The sequence below is a fragment of the Aegilops tauschii genome, chromosome 5 (assembly GCF_002575655.3).
Source record: "Aegilops tauschii subsp. strangulata cultivar AL8/78 chromosome 5, Aet v6.0, whole genome shotgun sequence".
Lineage (NCBI taxonomy): Eukaryota > Viridiplantae > Streptophyta > Magnoliopsida > Poales > Poaceae > Aegilops > Aegilops tauschii.
Window position 1 is genome coordinate 445,073,383 of NC_053039.3, and position 11,149 is coordinate 445,084,531.

Sequence of the window (11,149 nt, forward strand, 5' to 3'; positions counted from 1 at the left end):
TTCTCGCTCCTCGTCTCTCTCAAGGAACGGCGGGTTGGCCATTTTGCCATCAATTGAGATCGGTTTGCTCACACTCCGGTCCCACAGGTCAGTGATATGCCAAGACGAGGTGCGTTGACCGACTGGCCATACGCGTACTTGGTTTTGCACCTTCATACTACTCCTCCCTCCGTCACAGTTTACAGGGCGTGCTTCATTATGATGCATTTCTCTCAATGCATTTCCACCACCAGAGAGACTTTAGACGCGTTTGGTTTAATGCTCAATTAATTAGGGCGTGGTAACCGCAATTTTCTCTCGATGTAGTACTACGTAGTGGAGTACGTGCATGCATGTGTCTACCCGGGGTGGAAGCACTGCTTGCATGTGTGTATGCATTATTTCCTCTAGTAATAGACACCGTGCTATAACTACCAATGCTATTTTTCAGGCCGACCGCTAGTCGCCTTGGTCCTAGAGATTTTCTCTTTTTCTGAAGCACGCTCTATAAACAGTGACGGATGGAGTAGTATGAGCGGATTCAAAGAAGAGCGTATTGATGGTTGCTTCTTCCGAGCAACTTACAGTGGGAAAGGTGGGTCTTATGATTTGACTGCTCATTACTCACTATTAATGCGGCGCAACGACCGGTCTGAGTCTCCCATGCGGCTGTGCACTACTCCCTTGGTTCTTAAATATACTCCGGAGTATTTGTCTTTCTAGAGATTTCAACGAGTGACTACTCAAATATTTGTCTTTTTAGAGATTCAAATGGACTACTACATACAGATGTATATAGACATATTTTAGAGTGTAGATTCACTCATTTTGCTTCGTATGTAGTCACTTGTTGAAATCTCTAGAAAGACAAATATTTAGAAATGGAGGGAGTACACATACGAAGCAAAATGAGTGAATCTACACTCTAAAATATGCCCATTTGAAATTTGTTAAAAGACAAATATTGTTGATGATAGTTGCAACGACAAAAAAGAAGCATATTCCTTGTCCTAAGGGAAGATAACAACACGGTTGTGTTTGTCTAAAATGGTGTGAGGACGAGATTGCAATATGGAAAGTACGCCGGACGAGCTATGTTTTGTGCAAAGAACTATGGAAGATCCACATGCAGCGACGTGAGAAGACGGGCAGTGGAGCAAGGCCGGAGGGGATACCTGGAGGTCGTCGGGATGTAACTAGGTGAGTGGCGGCAGGCAGAATCTGCCCATACTGCGGCAGCGAGCAGGTGGCATAGGCCCTACCGCGCCGGAGCTTGGTTAGAGAGAAGGGCGTGTACCGCAGATCGGGACGTGCTGCCTCAGCGCCGTCGAACGGAGAAACGATGCACGTCCTCCCTTTCCGCCGGCGGACGGGATGCAACCGGATCAGTGACCAACGGTGAGAGAGAGAGAGAGAGGCCACCGCAGCCTTGTGTGAGATACTCTGAAGAGAGATAAACCAGGCAGGGAGGCTCCATTGTATATAGTGGAGCGGACTACCTTTTTCTCCATAAAAATTGGTTCATATTCTGTGTACGTGCCATTGAGCGATATAACTTTATTTAAAAATAACGCGCCAACGCATCAAGTCGAACTTTGTTTCTTTCACGCGTGGTACACGACCTCCGTAGGTAAACAACCACTACATGCGTTCAAATTAGCACGTGGGCTGCCATTTCATACAGAAATGAGCTCCACCATTACCCGCGCCGGTGTGGCTGGGCACGAAGCGTGAGTACGTGCACGGTGCACCTATTCTCTTCTTGTATACGTACACCACCTACGTGGGGTTGTGTGAGAGAGATACAAACGTAGAGAGATATAGTGTGTGGGTTCATGAGAGTTTTTTTAGGGGGGGTCAATCAAAAAATGTAACATATGCAATGTGTGTGAAATAGAGTCCTGGATATATCATATATTAAGAGGGGGCGATCCACGAGAAGAGAGTGGAGGTATCATCGACTTGAGGTGTCCATAGAATCGAAGAGAGGGATGATGTGTGTGTGTGTGCGCGCGCGCGATCGATAAAGAGTGCCATCGAATTTGTGTGTGCCCACGTCAAAGATATAGAGTGGCTGGCCTACTAGAACGAGAGAGGGGACAGGTGCGGTTTGTCTCTGTGGCATGGATACCTACCTACAGCGCTCGACTATCGGTGTGTGGTGGGGGGGGAGGGAGGCCTAATTAACTATAGAGGTACAATGGCTGGTATATGTGTGGAGGAGGAGAGAGGCCTACCTCATGTATTAAGGGAGATCGATCTACCTCATGTATTAAGGGAGATCGATCTACCTCATGTATTAAGGGAGATCGATCGGCATCCATGCATATGTGCAGGAGAGGAATAAGGTTGGGAGAGAGACAGAGCTAGAGTGTTGGAGGGGGTGGTAGTGGAGTTGCTTCTAACAAATGGTGGGATAGGATTGCTAGGCAACCGGAGAGCATGCCTGCAATATCAATAAGAGAGGGGATGGCTGCCTGTCTGTGCACGTGCGTGTGAGAGACGGGTCAGGAGGCATGCACGAATGATGAGGGGGCGATATGGCTGTGGTAAGCAGACATAACTACATAGGAAGATCAATCGTCCTTTGTCAGAGAAAGGAGAGACATAACTTGTGAGGTACGTCGATCGATGGGGGGAGAATAGTTAAAGTCGACCTAGGTATATGTTGGGAGATCGATCGATATACATGCATGTGTGTGTTAGATGCAAATGAGGCACGGGGAGAAGGATAGAGAGAGAGGGATGCATCTAGGAGGTGGTGCGAGAGTCATACTATATCGAGGGGGAAGGAGTGTGCGAGTACGAGATCGATGAAAAGAGTGGTGGGAGTGAGGCATGGACTGTGATAAGAGAAGAGGGGAAGCTTGTGTTTGTGCTAGGCACACCTGGCTGGAGAGGCATATCGATCGATGTGTGCCGTAAAGAAGGAGCTGGGGGGATACACACACCATGGGTGAACGACCTAAAGTGAAAAGACGAATTTGCGCGATGGAGCTAGAGAATGCTGAGGGTGGGTTAGAGGGATGCAGGCGTCTACATGCACGAGAGAAAGTTAGCGCTAGCTAGCTACAAAGATAAGAGGATTGTGTGGGTGTAAAAGACAAATAGAGATCATACTTCATTATTAAAAGCGAATTCGGATATTTGAAGAATTTATCATAGTGTTTTAAACCGACGCATGTGTGAATATATATAACGGTGATACACATGGTGTGGCTATGAACATGTTATACTACATATAATATATTTTATCTCTACTCTTATAAAAAACGGAGTTGTTGATGATGGTGCCATCCTGCAATATAGGCCGTCTGATTTATATCTGACGGATAGGAAGGAAATTATGGCAATTTTGAAAAAAGATACCCACACCCCTCTCCATATTTGCAAATTAGGCCTCCCCTTGATCATGTTGATGTTCTATGGAACGCATGGGCATCTTGCTAGTACTACGTATAACATATAGAACATTGATCATAATTTGGGCTAATGTGTGGCTTTTGCAGCTCAGGTCTAAATACTTGTCATAATGTAGGGGGCGGGGCACTATACTATGTGTGATAAACACGGTGTACACGTATCGAACATGGTTTAGATTATGAATATATAGTTAGTACATCAAATGTACTATTATTTGGAATCAACATCAAGTGTATTCAAAAAATAGAATTCGAGTTCATGTAGTACACATAGTTCATATCTATCTCTATAGTAATCATGTGGTGTGTTATTAAGGTAATACACGAATGATGGTTGAAGTTGGCAACAATCATGATTGTAGATTTGTTATTGAAATAGAGAAACGAATTCAAATTCAGTTCGAATTACAGCGGTAGTATAGACATTTGGAATGCACTAAAATGTTGGTATGAGTAGGTTACATGCATTATACAGCAAGCGAAAAAATTTAATTGGACATAACATGGATTCATACTACTGAATAGCATTTAATTGCACTAAATTGTTGGTATGAGTAGCTTTAAATGGCATTTTTATAGTAAAACGGGGCAAGACTCTCTCTTTGTGTGGTGTGAATAGTTTTATTTTTTTCGTTTTCTTTTTGGTTGAGGGAAGTGCGAATTGATTTGGTACATACAAGTACAATATTACACGTTAGGCTTGTCCCTAAAATTCAACCCGTGCCTTGTTATATCCCGAAAATTCAGATATCGTGCTCCCAAAACTGGCGCCTTCACAACCCGCGCCTTGCTATCCTGATATTACAACGCGCGCGAAAACTCCCTCCAGCTGCCAATCCTGACACGCGAAATCCTCCTTCTAACCCTGAGCCGAAAGGGTCGCTAGTTCAAATCGGTGCGGGGTACTTCTGTAACACACCCTACATTTTGGACAAGCGCGTCCGTAAGTCATGGTTCACCCCTCCCATCGCCTCCTTTTTGCCATTCGAAATCCCAGGCCGCCATAACCTCTCTGCTCCAGCCGCGAAACCCCACCCTCCTCCGTCCGCCAGCTCACCGCTGCCCAGCCGGAGCCTCTTCCCCGATGACGTCGTCCACCGCAACAGCTCGACGTCCCTCTTCCACCTCCCCGGATGAGGATCCGTCGTCCATCTCGTCGTCCCGCCGGTTCAGCCGCCCCGTCCTCCACCTCCAAGGAGCTGCTCCAACGATCGCCTCGTCTATCGCGGCTGCTCCATCCCCACAGCGCCGCCTTAACCTGCTCCACCGGAGCCGTAGCATCCTCACTGAGTCCTCGGACGAAGTCGAGGCCTACTCGGCGCCACCAAAGAGGTTGTACACTCATTGCATCGCACCTTCTCCTTAGCACGACCTCCCGGCGCAGACGGTGCTCCATCCCGCACCCCCATGGAGCGGCTACCTTGAAGGTGGCGCCACGGGCGACATCTCCACGGCGGCTCTCCCCCAGTGTGAGGCCCCTTCGGCGGCGGCGTCCATACCAGCCGGATCTGATGCTGCTGCTCCGGCTCTCGCTCGCTCGCGCTGCTGCTGCTGCTGCTCTCCCCCTCGCTCGTGCTGCTGCTCTGCTCCGATTTAGCTACACTTCAGTCGACTGAATCGACTTTTGGGTCAGTCGATTTTCAGGGGGTGGGGGGGCTCGACGGAGTTAAGGAAGAACCACCCGCAGCGGGGACGGGGGCTCGCCGGAGAGGTACCCCACTATCTATCTTAGGGTTTAGGGCTGGGGCGTGGGGCCTATAGGGCTGGCCGGGGCGGCGGCAGACCGGCGGTGGGGAGTTGTTTCTGGGCGGCGAGGCGGCGCTGGGGCCGGCGGTTTGGCCGGTGGTAGCTGGCGGCTCAGGGGGGTGCAGGTTGAAGATGAACTGCAGACCCTCCCTAAACTACATGTCAAGTGCCTCTCTGCTACCATTGCGTTCAGTTTCGACAGTAACATTCAGATTCCACAGTAAATTTCAGTTTCGACAGTTAAGTTCAGAGTCAATAGTTTTTACCTCATCTGTTGTAGTCAGGTGGTTTTTGGTGATGTAAATTTTACATCTATTTTACATCATCTATTGGAGATGCTATTAGAATCCCACTTGAGATTGACGATGTCTGTCTTGTGCTGCTTCAGCCTTTATGTCTTACGGCTCACCGGAGCTGCTCCAACGACAGAACAATCCACAATAGAGCAGTGCCCTGGACACCGTCTACAGATTCCTCAGATCTTCCTCCACACCTCCGACAGACACCTCTACCTCGACTGCTTCAGCGACCAACCCAATGATGCTGAGGTCGACACGGCTACGGCAAAGAGGTTGTACACTTGTTGCATCACTTATTACTATACATTCATGTCGATCCATTAGGGCTATTTTGGTTTGATGGAAAAACATAGCAATAGGGAATTTTCCAAAGGCACTCTACTATTCAATTATTCATGCATTTTGTTGAAAGGAATGAAGCAAAACATCCACCTGGACCTACTTTTCAAAATCCTATGCATGAAAACAAGACCAAGTGCATTAGTGGCAGAATAACATTCTAACTGTACATGCTTTCATATGGTTTCACTTTATTTTGGCCATGTTTCTTTGCATTCCTCTGCTCTTCCAATTCCTGTAAACCAAACACCCAAGTTGACAGAAATCCTGTGTTTACAAATGCTCTGTTTACTATGTGCATTCCTATCCTATTCCGGTGTTTTTCCTATCCCTGCGTTTTTAGAATCATGCAAGCCAAATGAACCCTTACAGAATTACTTCAGTTACAGGTATGTGTCGAAGGGAACTTTGTGTGGTTTGTCCTGCTCCTGCCGCGACGTCGTCCACCTCACCTGAGGTGCTCCATCGACAGAAACATCCACCAAACCAGACATCACGACTCCTGACCGTCTTTCGCTGCCTCAGATCTCCTTCCCTGCCGCCGGCACCCACCGCAACGACATCACCATCATCGACTCAGCAGATGAACCTGAGAAGTACACGGGTCCACAAGAGAGGTCGCACTCTTTTGATTCTGCTTATGTTATGCATTGCTTAAAATTACCTGCTACTTTATCGTCCTGTTCACCTCTTGGACTCCAAGTCAGGTCCAAATTAATGTTCAAACTTGAGTTCTAAATTAGTTATGGGGCACATATCGAGGAAGCAATGAATAGTATCTCTGTCTAATATCTGGTTCACCTAGGGTATGCCTATGTTGTTCATCTTGGGTGGGAAACAAATAGTAAAGCAATCATCATCTGTCTTTTTATTAAATTAAAGCAATCATCAGCCTGCTATCATTATTTTTGGATCCATCCACTGGTTGTTACCATCACTCTAAATTTCTGCATGCTCTCCATACATAATCTCACCATATTTTTTTCGTATGCATGTCAGACATTCTACACAGTCATGCTGAACATGTAGAGAAAAAGAGAAGGGTTTTGAGTGGCAATACAATGTCATGCAGACATCGCTCCATGGTGGGTTCAATGGCAAACCCTCCCCATCCCTCTCCAGATTGTAATCCAGAGGATGCTATCTATTCTGAGGCGGATTCAGACGCCGCTGACCACTCCTATTTACCCCCCAAGGTGTTTGCTCTACCTTGGCATGATGATGTTAGTCATATCATGCATATGTTGCCTTGCAGTGCCTACTTTTGAAATCATATATGTCATCTTCTTAGTTTAGACATGTTCTATAATGCCACCTGTTTAGTTTCTATATCATATATGGGAATTGTGCAGTCTCATGTCTTTTAGCCAGCCATAATATACGTGAAATGTGCAATTCCATCCTGTTTAACTAGGCATCATATATTTGAATGATATCTTGCCCATCCTTTTCTTCATTACATTTCCATTTGTCGACAATGTTTGTACATTAAACTACTCTTCCTGTGAATCAGCCATTTGGGTGGGAGATTGAAAAATCTGGAGTGAAAACAAGGCCTTCTGAGCAGACAGTGCTACCTGTCAAAGCAGATCTCTTGTTGGGTCCCGATAGCTCCTCGGAGATGGATTCAGAGACAGATGACCAGTCCCATTCCCCCACCGAGGTGTATGCTCTAACTTGGCACGGTTATACTGCTCATATCATGCATATGGTGTCTTGCATTGCATAGATTAGACATCATATACACAATATTCAACACCATGTTCTTAGTTCAGACATCATATCTAATGCCCTCTGTTTAGCATATAAATCACATATGTGAATTAAATGATGCGATCCTGATTACTTAGATAACATGTAGGTGAATTATGTCATGCGATCCTGTTTAGTTATTCATCATATCTTTGAATTATGTTATGCTATGCTATCCAGTTTAGATAGACATCATATATGTGAAATTATGTCATGCTATCTGTCGTGGTTTTGTCCCGGCAGATGTCCTAGAGAAAGGACTTAGTCGTGGAGCCATCGCTACGGGTTAATTTGAAGGGGTTAAAGTGGACAAGGGACACAACAGAGTTTTATACTAGTTCGTCCCCTTCGATGAAGGTAAAAGCCTACGTCTAGTTGTGATGGAATTGATGGGTTTTCGATGACCAGGGAGCGAATACGCTTTGCCTGAGTCTCGAGTTGTTGTCTGTTCTCCTGAACCGCCGCCGGGTCATCCCCTTATATACATGGGTTGACGCCCGTCGGTTTACAGACTCCGAGGCCGGCTCATAATCGTGTCCGGCTCGGTCTCTGCTATGCATATCTTACAACACAAGTTTACATCTCAATGTCGGTATGTGTCTACATCCCTTAAACTGGCTTTGGGCCCTGGGCCTTCATGAAGTGTCACCGTCTGTCTTCATGGGCTTCAGATACAGATGAACTACTTATGAAGTTAACCCGGCCTCTCCTGGCCGGTTTACGCCCAGAGGTAATATCCCCAACATTAGGCCCCAGATTGATTTGAACTGGTTCATGTCAATCCTCAATACTTGAGAAAATTTCTTCTTCAACACCTTCACACAATCTTGTAAACCACCATGACATCATCTTCTAGGATCTTGGTAACCGCCGTGACGTCACCTGTCATTAACAAGCCTCCGACAATCGAGGCGACAGCATTACCTTATATCAAAAAATTTGGCTCCTCGATTTTCGCATCTGTCGTTTATCTCCTTATAAATAGGGCCAGGGGGTCTTTCCAGTTTTCCCCTCGTGCCTCTTCGCTTCATCTTCATCCTCGCGACGCCCGAACCTTCGACCTCGTCCGCCACCGTCAACCTTCGACTGTTGCACCAACCTTGGCCGCTGCATCGACCTGAACGTACCAGAACTCCTCCGCGCGCCGCCGCTGCTCAATAGATTCCGTAAGTTTCCCCTTTCTCTTACCATAGATCTGCGCTTAGGGATTCTGTCGTTCATCGGTGTTCGTCGCCGCCCTTTTTTCCCTTATTTATATCCGTGGGTTAGATCCAAAACCACATAGGTCTTGTGCAGTAGTGGTTTAAACCACATAGATCTCGTGCTTTAGCAGTTTCAGCACCTGTTTGATATCCAACTCATCTCATCTTGGTGAACCTTAAGTACACTGGAATTTAGGTCAGAATATATTTTGTTTTTCCTACACATAGTAGATCTGAAATTACCATAGCAAGATGTGAAACCTGTTTCTTCCTTCTCTTACACCCTTTGAATACCAGATTGGCCGGTTTAACCTCACAGAAAAAATGATGACCCGGTAGATACCATTAGTCCCCTGTTGAACCGCCAATGCATTACACCGTTCCATTGCCAGACTCCGGTTTACCAATATGCCAGTATCCTCATACCGTTGTATAGTTGTCCACTGTAAATCTTAAACCGGTAATACTCATGTTTCAGATTTTCCTTGTCATGGCTAAACAAGTTTATGAGTGCAATTGGGCTCCCTCTCGAGTAACCGAGGAGCAACTAAACAACCTTGTTAAAACGGGCGCCCTAGCCAAGAAAGATGTCATCCACTGGAGGGTCCCTGGCCCAGAGAATCCTCCTACACCCAAGGATGGAGAAGTAGTCGTGTTTGCTGATCATCTCGGACGAGGTTTTAGCCCTCCCGGTTCAAAAAATTTCCAAGATGTCCTAGCCAATTTTCAGCTGCGCCCTCAAGACATCGGTCCCAACTCTGTTACCAATATCTGCCACTTCCAAGTATTCTGTGAAGCTTATCTGCAAGAGGAACCTACAGTCGAACTATTTAGGGATTTCTTCCATTTAAACCGTCACACCGAGTTCTCAGATGGACCCAATACGGAACTGGGTGGAATGGCGGTTCAGAAGAGGAAAGAAGTCACCTTCCCCCATCCCAAACTCCATAGTCACCCCAAAGAGTGGAACCAAACTTGGTTTTACTGCATGGATACCTCTCCATCTGACGAAAACCCCCTGCCGGGTTACAGCCCTGAACACCTGAGCAACACACACCCGTTTCCTCATAGGCTGACAGCAAGAGAACGGGCCAACTATGCTCCCCAACTATCAAAGCTTAGAGCCTTCATGGCGAATGGTTTGACAGGAGTTGATCTTGCTCGTTCCTGGATAAGCTGGAGCGTTCTGCCCTTAAGCCGGTGCCCCGGTTTGATGTGTGAGTACACGGGGAGTTTGAAGGATGCTCAGCGGCACATTGACATTCAGCTTACAGATGACGAAGTCACTGAGGCTGTAAAGAAAATACTGAACGAACCGGAGGCCGTCTATGCCCAAACCGGGCTACTCCCTTTCTGCACCTTCAATAAACCACCAGCTGTAAGAATCATATAATCCTTTGTATCTGAATTTGCTTCTGTCCAAATATTCTCTGAGAGTGTGATTATTTTCTGACAGGGTGATGATCCATTCTGGAACAAGAAACCATCACAAGATAAACCGGTAAAACCGCAAGACAAACCGGTCAAGCCAGTTCGTCCAAAGACCAAGGTTGTTAAGAAACCTGCCAAGAGAAGGACCACTGCATCCTCCGATCTACCAGCTGATGACAATGTGAGTAATCCGGAATCAGAGGTAGAACTTGATTCTCTTGGTTCATTTTTCGTACATCTCATTGACAATGATTATTATCAGGACGACGCTGAAGGCAGTCACGCTGAGGACGTAGAGGTAACTATTCTTTCCTCCGATTCAGATCCTCTGCCAACATCAAAAATCCGTCAAGCAAATTGGAAAGTAAAATTTTCTCACCCTCTTGCTTATTTGGATCCAAACTTTCTTTTGAAGACACAGCAGCACGAAGCTCGCTGTACAACCTGGCACAGCGGCCAGGTAGTTACCTCCGCCGGTTTACCGAACAGTCTGGTTCGAAACACCGATGAGAGGTCTCTTATCCCATTGATACTTCATGCCCAAAAGTAGGTTGTTTTCGCCAGCCTCTTAACCCGTCTGATTCAAATTATCAGGGTACTTCTCACTCATCCTCTGGCGAGTCTACGACCACACAGCTTCCACCCCTCAAAACAGTTCCTGGGTGAGTTATGCACATGTCTTTATTCTTGATGTGTTATCTTTTCATACTGTACTGATCCTTATGTTTTATCTTTTCGCAGTGCCAAGCCAAGACCCAGCAAGAAAGCTCGGTTGAACAAACTGGCTGATGATAATGTAGCTGCTGAACTGGAAACAACTCCAGATCTGGAAGAAACCGATGCTGACGCCATGCTTCACGATCCGCCGCTTCAAGACCATGATTTCCTTGCTAAACAAGTGCAAGTTGATACTACAAGTCATGCAGACCGACCAACCAGCCCTGTCCGAACTGCTGACAAACCGGTCAGTCCAGCGAAG